Below are 12,778 nucleotides of genomic sequence, written 5' to 3'. Positions count from 1 at the left end.
CCTAAAACACACGCTTAAAAGAACTTTCTAGGATATGGTTTCAGTTTCTTAAGATAGTCTGCCTTTTTTTGTGAGTAGTTGAGTCATCTTTTGAATTTCTTTCTGCTTGGCTGGAGTCTCCCCTGTCTCACGCCCTTGTTGGGCTCTGGCTTTATGTGTCAGTCTGTGCTGGAGAATTAGCTTTTCTCTTACCATGAATGAACAAATGCCTTCCCCAATGAAATCTGGAAATATAACTGGCCTTTCTAACATGGTCAGAAGGGAAGAAATCTGGAAATATACCTGGCCTTTCTAGCATGGTCAAAAGGGAGGGCTCTTCATCAGGTGAGAATATTTACGTAAAACAGAATCTCCAGAGCACTGGTGAGTTGTTCAGTTTGGTGCTCAATTAGCAGGTCAGAAGAGGATCTTTCTCTGACCTCTGATTCTTCAGTCTTCGCATTTTACAATATAGCTGTACATCCTTGAGACCTACACAAAGGGAGGAAGACAATAGGATTTTTCCAAGTTCTGGCTAGGGTGCAAGATGTGGCAAAGGTTAATAGACAGGTGAGTTTAGTGGGCCTTGGCACTTTGGGGTTTATAAATTCCAGGTATGATTAGCTAAAGTTAGTGGATTCTTAAAGTTTTATTTCTGTTGTCTTGGAAAATCAGCACTTTCCCTAGCCAGCCTTCGTTACAGTAAATCCCACTTGGCTATTTGTCCCCTGGGACCCTCTCCAGCCTCCAATTCTCCTACTAGTATCTTTGAAAATACGTCTTCTATTTTTAACTTTCTTTTGCCTGATTTTTCTACTTTGAAAAATGTGAAGAATTAGTGGATTCTTTTTAAATGATCTTCAGCTAAATGACAGCCATGGGCACTAGTATATTTTGCATTTCATTAAGGTGCTTGCGTAAATACTAACTTATTCTAACCTTTGTTTTGTCTTTCAGGAAACAGTATAAGAGATGTCACCAACAAAAAAGAAAAAGAATCCCTGAATCACTCTATTATGTGTACAGCATCATCTTTTAAGTTAGGGATAAACCAACAATATAGGTACAGCCTCCCACTGTCTTATCTACTGCCTCTGTTTTCAAGACCATTTCCATGTTCCTATTGAAGAAAACCTTTTCCCATGAGTTGTTACGAACTCTACTTATACTCAACCTTGAGCATAGGAACACGGCTTCCACAGAAAGAGAACGTGGCTTCCATAGAAAGAGAAAGAAATCCAGGAAGATAACAGAAGTGCTGGCCAAAAGCCATTAATGTCATAAATTCTGTCATTAGTAAACGTAATTCTACTGCTCAACAAATCTGTACATGTGTTGAAAAAATGAATAACATTGCATTTAGTAACCAAGCTTAGAAAGTATGAAAAGCTCAACTTTATGTGATGTTAGAATAGGCTAAATATCCTGAAGCAAAAGAAGTGCCAGTTTTAAAGGGAGGTGATTACAGCCATGAATTTGAGTCTTGGTAAATGTGCTACACATCTCAGCAACCCTGGGGTGCACACTGCTGTAGCTGCAGCTACAGGGCCTGGGAAACTGGTCTCCTTTCTTTATAAGTGAACCTGAGATAGAAAGCACAAGTAGAGATGTAGGTTTTTATTTTGTCATGCCATTTTCTAGCAGTAAAAGGTTAAATAACTCACTTAATCATGCCGAGGTTGATTTCACTTTTTTATGCATATATCATTTTATTTAAACCTAACAACAAAGCTTTAAGAACAATATTAACAGCATATTTCATACAGGCTAAAGTTTTAAATAAAGCACCTAGTAAGTGGTAAAATTCAAATTTGTATTAACCATTTATTTTTATTCTTGACCAAGCTGCTTCAGCCTTTAAACTAACAACTGTGTGTTTATAAGACCTCTAATCATTTTTTTCTAATTTGGGATATACTAAACTTTCAATGGCACCATCAAGCAATAATCTGGAGTCTGATGTCCCATTTTTATGTCTTTTTTTTTATCTTTTTATTTGTTTGTTTTTTGAGGCAGGGTCTCACTATGCAGTTCAGGCTGGCCTTGAGCTCACTTTGTAGCCCAGGCTGATTTCAAACTCACAATGATCCTCCTGCCTCAGCCTCCTAAGTGCTGGGAATACAGGCATGCACCACCGTACCCAGCTCCCATTTTGGAAATGAAAAGATGAAAGCTTGTGAGCCAATTGGAAAATTCAATACAGTTATACATATGTAGGAGGTAAGTTTGGTAACTACATGGTAGTACAAAACTTTTATTTTATTTTCTCTGACTCCCCTTTTCCTGAAATATGGAACCAGTAAGTTAGCTAAGAAATAGCAACATCATTGGTGTAGGCAAATACTCTTTTTGTAGTCTTACAGTACTCTGACCTTGAATCTTCCACCAATTGATGGAAAGCACGGACTATTTATTTATTCAATTCATTAAACTACGATGCAAAATAGTTGAGAACATAAAAATTTCAAGAGATGTATATTAATCCAGGTAAAATTATTTTAAAATCACTTTTGGCAGAAAGTAAAAGAAATTTTAAAACAGGGGCTTGATTACTGGACAGTCTTCAGTGCATTGGCTATGGGCAGAAGCAACAGAAAAGAATGACCTCGTGTTCTAAAATATGAGCTTCATTTGTATATGAGAATTCCCAGTCCTGAGACAGGTAGCCATTTTGTTCTCAGACTTTGTTTCTACTCAAATCTTCCCTTTCTTTTGGAAATTATCTCATCCCACCTGCTATATAGAACTCCCACTGGCTACCACTGAACTATTATACAATTATCCATATTGGCTGACTCCATCTTTCACATTGCCTGTATATAGTTTGTAATGTCAGTGATATCCAATATAAATGTGTAAGTGGTGGCTCTCATTCAGTATGGCCTTGCTCTTATAATTAATTAATCCAGGAATTTACACTTGACCCAAGAGAGAGAGCCTATTATCTCTACCTTCTGCACCCATTAATCTGATATTCATACTTCCTGTCCTTCCTGAGGTTTGAATATCCAATATTTGCTTGGGTACTCTCAGGAGCCCTGGGATGCCTCCGATAAATTCTCTTGCTGTAAAAGGCAGCATGATTCAGTAATTCAAATTGAGTGAAATGATGAAAAACCTTGACTGATTAAAACTAGTCTAATTGCATATGAACATTCTCACTTAGACTTGACAAAGGGAGCCTGGTCCAACTCTCAAGACCCAGAACGTTCTGATTGGAGATGTAGATGAGATTTGCATATCACATACAAAATCCCAATTCCATCACAGGCAGCTGTAGTGACCTTGGACAAAGTACTGAATTTCAGAGTCTTTATTTCTTCATCTATGGAATATAATAGCAATAATACTTTAAATGGCTGTTGAAAGGATTAGAGGAATTGCACAGGGCCTAGTAAACTCCTGATAGGTCAGCTGTTACTGTTAGCCTGAAAAGTTATCTGAAATTTCCTCTACTCATTCTCTAAACTGCCGTTTAGTATGATTCCTTTTTCCTTTGTGCTATCACTCTCCCATGAACTCTCCTCCATTAGAGCTCTTATTACATTCCTTTAGAGATATTTACTTACACATCCATCTCCTTGCTCCTGTTTGTGACCTTCAAAGCGGCAAAGGCCCTGTCTAACTCAAGTTGTAGCCACAACATATGCCAAATGGTACTGCGCAATAAATACTTTTTAAAAACTAATAGACTCACTAAATGTACTCTGCAAAAATCACACCCTTCTGTTTGTAATTGCAGGGTTTTTTTTCACACTCTCATCATTGGCCCAAACATTTCTCCATTTTTCTATTTACTCAGGTACTTATTGACAAATATGTTGGTAGTAAACCTCAGTATGGTATGTTCTGTGGAAATCAAAAATGAATAACAAGCTCTGTCTTCTGAAGCAGTTTGCAATCCAAGAGGGGATAAAACCGGTACCCAAATTGCTGTAATATAAAGTGGAAGGTGATGGGTTTTATAATAGAAGCACTAGGAAATTGCCATAAGATCTAGAGATGTACAGATCATTTCGAGCTGCAAAACTTGAAAAGACTTCAAAGAGGAAGTGCATGTGAGGTTGTTCTTGGAGAAATGAGTATGCTTTCAATAGACTGAGAAAATATTTCCCCAAATGGGAAAGGTCTTCAGGTTAATGAATTTCTGCTAAGTATCACTGTTGCTGACAGTTCCTGTCTGTCAAATGGACTTTGAGAAATGCAGCAACAGTCTTTGGCTTGGGTTTGATAAAGGTAGAGGTCAGGCAGAGAGATCTTTGTTTGCTTCAGTTCTACTCTCCCAGTGAGCCACTATAACACTACCTAAATCTCTCCACAGATTGAACAAATCAGTCTGTTTTAGTTTCACTCAGAAAAGAAATCAATATTGAAAAAATAATTTTCACATCCATTATGAACAAAAATGATACAACTGACATTCTCTTTGAGTTGTTTCCTCAATATTGGCTGTAGTTCCTTGCAAGGAAAAATCATTATCTGTTATTCTTCCTAGGAATAATATCATCCAACATATATTTGTTGAGTGCCTACTGTGTACCAGACATTGTGCTCTTCATTGGATTATGTGTGGGGGGGTGGTCAAGAGTATTTGACTGAGGTGTGATTAATAACAGTGAAATGAACGGATCTAAAGAGTGTGGTTTCATAAGTTTTGACAAATGTTTGTGCCTGTGTATTCTGTGCTTCTCTCAAGAAATAAAAATTTCCATCATCTTCAGAAAGTTTTCCTTCTCTCTCAGTCTTCATCTTTCCCCAAAATCAGCTACTGTACAATTTCTCTTTCCACATGTGCATTTTGCCTATTCTCATATTTCTTTCAAGTGGAGTCATACTGTGTCCTTTGGTATCTTACTTTTCATAAAATAAACTGTTTTTGAGGGTCCTGTATTTAGTTTCATGTATTGGCAATACCACCATTTCCTAGTTGCATAATTTTCTCTTCTGAGAGAATAAGATGTATTCTACTCTATTTTATTATACATTTAGATAGTTTGTAATTTTTAGCTTTTAATCACTAAAGTTGCTATGTGCATTTTCAAGCAAGACTTTTAGTGGACATGCACTACCTTTTCTTCTAGAAAACACATAGGAGATCATTTGGTAGCTCTTCATTTGTGAAGTGTTTTCAAGGTCTTTCATACATTTTCAAACTACACACTTAGAAGGTATTTTTATGGTGAATTTGCTGCATTGTTAATATGTGATGAACAAGCAGTTTGAACAAGATGTGTACTATGCATCTCTGTTCTCAGTCTGAGATTATACAGCTTACCTTTTCTTAATGTTTCTTAATGAACAATAGTTTTTAAAGTTGATAAGGCAGTGAGTATCTAATTATGACTAACACTTTCTATGTACTAACAAATAATTACCTACCCCGTGAGCTCATATTTTCCTACAACTAGACATTCTATGGACCAAACTATTCCTCTTCTAGGTATCTTCTCAAAGAGTTAAAGACATCCTATTACAGTGATACATGCACTCTTTTGTTTATAGCAGCACAACTCAGAATAGCTAAATCTTGGAAGCAGCCTCTATCAATAAACAAATGGATAAAGAAAATGTGATATTTATACCAAATGGACTACCACTCTGCTGTGAGGAAGGAACAATTTGAGTTATTTGTAGAAAAATGGATGCATTTTGAGATCATAATGTTAAATGAATACATTAGAAAGACAAACTTAGCTATCACAGGGTTTCTCATATGAAAAACTCAAAGTGTAAGTAAGTTAAAAAGCAAAGTAAAAGACAGATAATAGGAACAAGGAAATCAACCTTTTGCAAGAGAGAAGGAGACCAAGAGATGGGGGAGGTGTACAACAGAATTCAAGTGTGTTTTTTTCATACACTGATTCCACATGGTGAGTATATTCATCATGCACTGCAAACGTACTGAGACAAATTTTATAAGTTTAGGATTATGAGCCATCTAGAGTGTTTTTGTATGGTTTGAGGTAATGGATGAGGTTCTCTCCTTTCTCTCTCTCTCTCTCTGTCTCTCTCTCTCTGTCTGTCTCTCTCTCTCTCTCTCCTTCTTTCACATACAGTTTTACCAGAATTTAAAAATCTTTTCAGTTGTACTTTACATAGATATTTCACAATTAAATGGCAAGTAATAGGGGATTTATTTATAGGTTGGCCGTTCAGCTCCATTAATGTTTCTTTATGCAATACCATATTACCTAGATTAACATAGACTTGTAATTGAGCTACAAATCAGGTATCATAAATCTTCCAAATTTGTTCTTTCTGTAGAATACTTTGGCCACATTAGGTCATTTGCATTATCCCCCTATTAGCTTTAGATAAATAAAACTTTTCATTTTCTGCTAGGTTCTTGCTGTGGTTTTTGTGTGAGATAGACTTGAAACTATAAAAAAGATTACGCAGAAGAGGAATCTTAAGCATGCATATTTTTCTAATTTGTAAAATACATTTACAATAGAATTTTATAAATTACATTTGTGTGTTTCAATTTTATTAACTTCATTTATTACTTATAGTAGTGTTTGTCGTTATTAGGATTTTCTACATACATTGCCAATTGTGAGTAAAAAACTATTTCATCTTTTCTCAAATCAGTTTGCTTGTATTTATATTTGCATTTTATTGAACATTATAAAGATTTTAGAAAAATGTAAAATAGCAATATTGAAGCAGAACTTCTTTTGTATTTTGATCTGAAGTTCAAAGCATCCAGTCTTGTGGTGTTAAATGTGAAGTTACCTGCAGGTTTTACACAGAGGCCCTTTATCTATTCCAAGTTTTACAGTATTTTTTAAAATCATAAATGAATGTTCAATTTTTTCAAATGCATCTCTGCATCTTTTGAGATGACCATATCATCTCCTACTTTTTTAATATAACACATGAGTATGATTTTAAATGTTGGTCAAGCCTTTAGGTTGTACAGTTCAACCTAATTTGGTCATTATGTTTTACCCTTATTAAAGATTACTTGGTTCAATTTTATGATAGATTTGCAGTAATTTTAGTATAAATTTAGAAGGGATACAAGTCTGTAATTTTCTTTTCTTATAATATTCTTACTTGAATTTATTATCAGGGCTATGTTAGCTACATAAAATGAACTGAAGATCATTTATTGTTCCTCATCTCTGAAAAAGTTTGAATTATTTATATTACCTTTGTTCTAAGTTAATGTATTTATCCTTCTGTAGTTTCTCTTTCATTTTGAACTAAATACTACAAATATACATGTTATATATATGCCATATTTCTTAAATCTATAATTTCTATTTGGTTCTTTAGACATGATTTATGTTTCTTTATTGAGCTATTCCATTCTTCCTTTTTTGTTTATTTTTCTTTTAAATCTTAAATATAACTGTAATAGATATTTTTGAGATCTTAGCATGCCAGTGTCATCATTCATGATATTTTTGTTGTTGTTTGTTTTGTTTTGTTTTGTTTTGTTTTAGCTGGCCTCACAATACCTTGTTTCATTATGAATTACATTCCCTTGATTTTTCACATCTAGGAAGTTTTGATTGTACGTTGGGTATTATGTTTTCTACATTATTGAGTATTTTTACTTTATTATTTTTCTTTTAGCAGGAGTAAGTTTCATTCAGGCAAAAAATTAGATTAATTGTAGATCAGCTTGCTTCTTTGCAGAGTTTTTAACTGGGTGAGCTTGTGTAGATTTTACTCTAAAATCTGTTAAGCTCTGCTCCCAAGGTTTGTTTTTCTAGGGTCTCTACTGAATATTTTAGCTGTTTAGTAATTTTCTTCCACTCTGGGTATCACAGCTCAAAATCTCCTGGTCCTGTGTGAGCTCCAGGAATTGCTTTGGTCACAGCTACCCACAGTAATTCTTCCCCTTGATAGTTGCTTTTGCCTCATTTATAGAGGCTTATCTTATCCTGCACATACTCTGATTAGCATTTTATCAAAGGCTGAAATGGGCACTATGGAGATTTTCTGTGCTCTTTCATTCTTGATACCATGTCTTGCAAATTTCAGCTATTTTCATAGCTTAATGTTCTGATATTTGTTCTTCACTTTGCAAGATCATCATACTGTGTTTGAACTCCTCACTGGCTGTTGTTTGGAAAATGTGTCTAGACAAAAACACTAAGCAGTTATGATGCTCACTTTCTTTGTTTAATTTCTTTTGAGATTGTAGTTTTGTACTGTCTCTCATCCTGTGTTTGAATCAACATATTTCTTATTTCCTGCCCAGTTATATAGGTGGGAATGTGAGGCTGGTACCATAATGGCTATAAGCAAAGTCTCCATTTGATTTTAGAATTAAATTAGTTGTATGACCTAGGGCTAAAGATTCATGGTAAATAAGCTACCCACAAATAACCTGGTGCACTTCAAAGTAAACTTATATCAGTTGGTTTAATGGAAAAGATGGCCTGTGAAATAATTAGCACACAAGGAAGACAGGTAATTATAGTATTTTTCTTTCTTGGTTCTACTATTGGAATGTTATATGAAGGTCCAAAATACAAAAATACCCTCATGTGTGTATTTAAAGATTAATTCTTCAAAAATCAAAAGTGTAGCAAGGTTTACTGTATCAACATGTAAAATGTCAACAATTTTACCATACCATAGCTGTTTAAGTGTTCCTTCCATAGAGAGGCAATAATTATATTTGACTTAGAAATTCTTTAGGGAATTAAAGGTGAATCTTCTGGTTGGGAAAATTTATTTCTAGGAGAGAAAAGCAATAGTCCAGAATACATAAATTTAGTTACTGCATTCCAATATTAATACATTAGCTATGTCTCTTATTCTGTTATTTTTCTACATGCAAAAAAGTATTTTCTTTCAAATTTGCTTTCTTGGCAATAAGATTATTTCTCAAAGGAGGAATATTATATTTAAATCTTCACATTCTACATATAATGCAAATTTTCAGAATGTTATGATTTTTAAGTATGTTCTGTAAAATAAAACAAAAATGAAAACTTTTGTGTCAAATAGATCTATTTTTTAATCTTAGCATATGAATTATCACTTTTGTGATGAGGCAATTTATTTTACCTTTCATAGACTCAATTTCTATGTGTGTAGTTTTATTAATAAACATCCTACATAATTGTCTTGGGGAATAAATGAGGTCATATATGTAAATCAGTGCTTGTTAAACACTAGAAAACTACTGACTCTTCCTTAGTCCATTAGAACAAAGGCATACATTGATACAACATATGGTTATGTTAAGAAATTACAAGCTATATTTATAGACATATATTCAAGAGCCAACCATATTGTTAAGCCATTCCTAAGGTGATGGGTGATTTTATGTGTCACCTTGACTTGGCCAGGTGATGTCCAGACATTTGATCCAACATTATCCTGTGTCTCTCTGTAAAGTTGCTCTGGATGAGATAACATCTGAATCCACAGACTAAGTAGATTTGCTTTCCTACCTAGAGTGGGCTTTATTCAGTGAGTTCTAGACCTGATAGAAGAAGATGCTGAGTAAAAGTGAATGCTTCTTACATAACTGCTTGAGCTGGGACACCATTATTTACCTATCTATGGACTCAAAATGCAAAATCAGCTCTTGGGTTGAGCCTGTTGGCTTGCAGACTGAAACTCACATCATTGGTTCTCCTTGGTCTCCACTTGCCAACTGCATGTTGGGACTGCTCAGCCTCTTTAATTACGTGAGCTAATTCCTGATAAGTGTGTGCATGTATATGTGTGTGTGTGTGTGTGTGTGTGTGTGTGTTGCGCTATATCTCTGGGTGCACTTTAACCAATGCAGTCTATCAAGATTGTGTCACTTTGAAGATACAGACAGATTCTCACAAGTCATAATATAAGAAAAGAGATTTTCTGCATTTCCAGGTACAAAAGACACGATATGCAGCCCTACACCTTGATATTTACTTCAATTTTCATCTTACTTGTTGTTACTCTGAAACTGCAAAGGATAATGACATATTTATTTACATGTGCTGAATAATCATGAAATAAATAGACTGGAGAAGGGAGAGTGATAAAACTGCACCAAGAAACAATTGTTCTATTCCAAGAAACCCACAGGATGAATTTATAATGTGAACAGTAGGAGGCCTGCCCAGCTCTGATTGGAAATGCGTTTGTCTTGGATATTTACTCAGTCTTTTATGATATTAAACTGCCTTGGTCATGTTTAAAAATAAAGCAGAGGGTGTTTTAAAAGCATTAAGGTGAAAGGCCTTGTACAATTATTCCTCAGACACATATAAACTGCCCCATCGACAGGCACTTAGTGCTTGCTAGAGTGGCACATGTTACCAGAGAAACAGGGCAGGGCTGAATCTGATGCTGAGAAATAGAACTTGAACCCCAACATGAAATGCCACAATAACAAATGACAGCTCCTTCCTTTAAAAGAAATTTTTTTTGAGATACAATACTCTGATGAAGAAAAAGATAAATGTCTCTTGTCTGACATATTTCTCATGGCAACTAATGACACAGCTTCTGCATCTGAGCCCCAAAGTTGGAAAGTAGGTATGTTCTAGCCTAAAAAAGCATCCATCTTTTAGAGAGTAGCTCATGTTTTCAACTTTGTTTTAAAATAAGAACCAAACTACAAATTCCATATATTTACAAAGCACTGTTTTAAGCATTGAAATGGTGAAAGTATAATCAAGATATAACTCTCTCTCCCAAGCAGCTGACAATTCACTGGAGCAATTTAACAAGCATTTATTGATCACATTATGCACTAGATTATATTCTAAATAAAACAATGTATCTAGAAATATGTGACACTTTGGTCTTCTGGACAAATACTTAGCTACTAAAGGAGAGACACAAAAAAGAAATGATTTTTATGAAACAAAAGAGTGAGTAATCCAATCCAGGAGATATAATTGTTTATAAGTAAAATCCTAAGAGAAGAGGGTGAGGAGATGGGCTTCATAAGTCTAGCACCTTTCCAGAATTTTAGAATTCACATTTTTAAAAATTGCATAGAATATGAGGAAAAGGAGCCATGTTACTTAAATTGTATCCCAGCGAACGAATGTCAGCAGTCCTCCATAAGCTTGGCATACCTCTCCAATTTTAGAATTGAACCATACCCCCCATAAGCAACTGAAGCCTAGATAAACTTTTACCAGTACTTTACCACTTACAAAACACTTCCACAAGGTGTTGCAAATTCTTAAAAGTCTGATGCCCTTGAGTACAACTTGAGGGCAAAGACCATACACCAGATTTCTTCTGCAGTCACCCCTGTCTTTTGTGTAAGATGAACATGAGAGCTGTTTCTGCAAACTATTGTAATCACTTGTATGACCAGCAGAAACATAAGGGTCTTATTTGAGAAATAACTCACTACTCAGGAGCTAAGGAAAGAATATTACCTTAGAATATAAAAGGAAGTGCGGGATGGCTCTGAATGGAGAGTATATGAAATGATTATTATTGAGCACCCATTATTCTTCAGCTAAACTGAAAAATAATAAAATATATATATGCATAACTGAGAGAGATAAGGATATATTGGGAATATTCCTGGCTTAAGTGATTGTTAGAGTTACAGGAGTTCTCAGAGCTTAGCTTGCTTCCAATAAAATAGAGAATATGAAAAATTATGCGTTAATATAAGCAGGCTCCTTTCTCCGGCTTTGACTTACATAAGATTTATAGATACATAAAATAAATATAAAAACATGTAAATATAGCTGGGAGGTATAAGACAAGAGGTAATATAAAGACATTAGTTGTTTCTCAATAGAGAAGGGGTAAACAGTAAAGATTTAAGTTTAAAAATGCCCATTTTTCTGCAGGTCAGACACCCCCAACCTATGCAAAAAATGCCAGTTAGAAGAATTTAAATCCTTATTTGGGTGCACAAACTAGGACAATCTTATTGTCCCTTCAGCCAATCAATATGTCTTTGTAAAAAATTCAGTACACAAAGTATTATCTTATTTTTCACACAGAGGATGAAAATAGGCATAAGGTATACACACAAAAAGTTTGGAACACAGATATGGAGTTGAAATATCAGATACTGATATATGTACAGGGAGAGAATTATTTAAAATGGTGGATACTTTTATGAATGGGATTGTCCCATTCATAAAGTGTTTTCATGATAGAGTAATCCTGCAGTTAGTTAGGAGAGTGCAGGAGGAACCAAAGGGGGAGAGTGTGGAGCAGAGGGTCAGTCTGGCCTTGAGGATGAAGCACTGTGGGCTTAGTGACCCTGACTAAGGACAGCCTTCACATGTGATTATCAATGGGGATTTTTCAAACTAATCTGCAAAGACTTTGGTAAGAAGGTTGAGAAATACGAGTTTTATCCCATAAGCAATGAGAGCAACTTAAAAAGTTTTGATCAGTGGAGTAACTTCCTGAAGAATGGACATTTGGACTTGGGATCTGGGTAAAGGATGATGTGTGATTTTCAGAGAAGCCAATAAAAGAAGTTGGAACAAGGAGATATAAGCAGATTTGAAGCTATGAAGCTCAGAACTAAAGTCTCCAAACATAAGAACATGTACTTGCCTGGCTCCTGAGGCTTCAAAATATCTTTTCCATCCTACTTGTAACTTTCCTTTTATTTCTTTTTTTGTCACATGCCCACAGATTAGATAATAAAAAGCCTACATCTCTACAGGACAAGAATTATAAGCAGGTATTTTTTCCTGATTTTTCTCATATTAAAAATACTTGAAGATAGCTAGGGCTGGGGCTGCAGCAGCAGTAGACAGCTTGCTTGCCTAGCGTGCATGAGACCCTGGGTTAGATTCCCAGCATTGAAACAAACAAACATGAAGACCCAGACCAAACCAATGTTACT

Source organism: Chinchilla lanigera, unplaced genomic scaffold, assembly GCF_000276665.1.
Source record: "Chinchilla lanigera isolate Chin_1 unplaced genomic scaffold, ChiLan1.0 scaffold00001, whole genome shotgun sequence".
In the NCBI taxonomy this organism is placed as follows: Eukaryota; Metazoa; Chordata; class Mammalia; order Rodentia; family Chinchillidae; genus Chinchilla; species Chinchilla lanigera.
Note: the sequence above shows the minus strand (reverse complement) of the source record.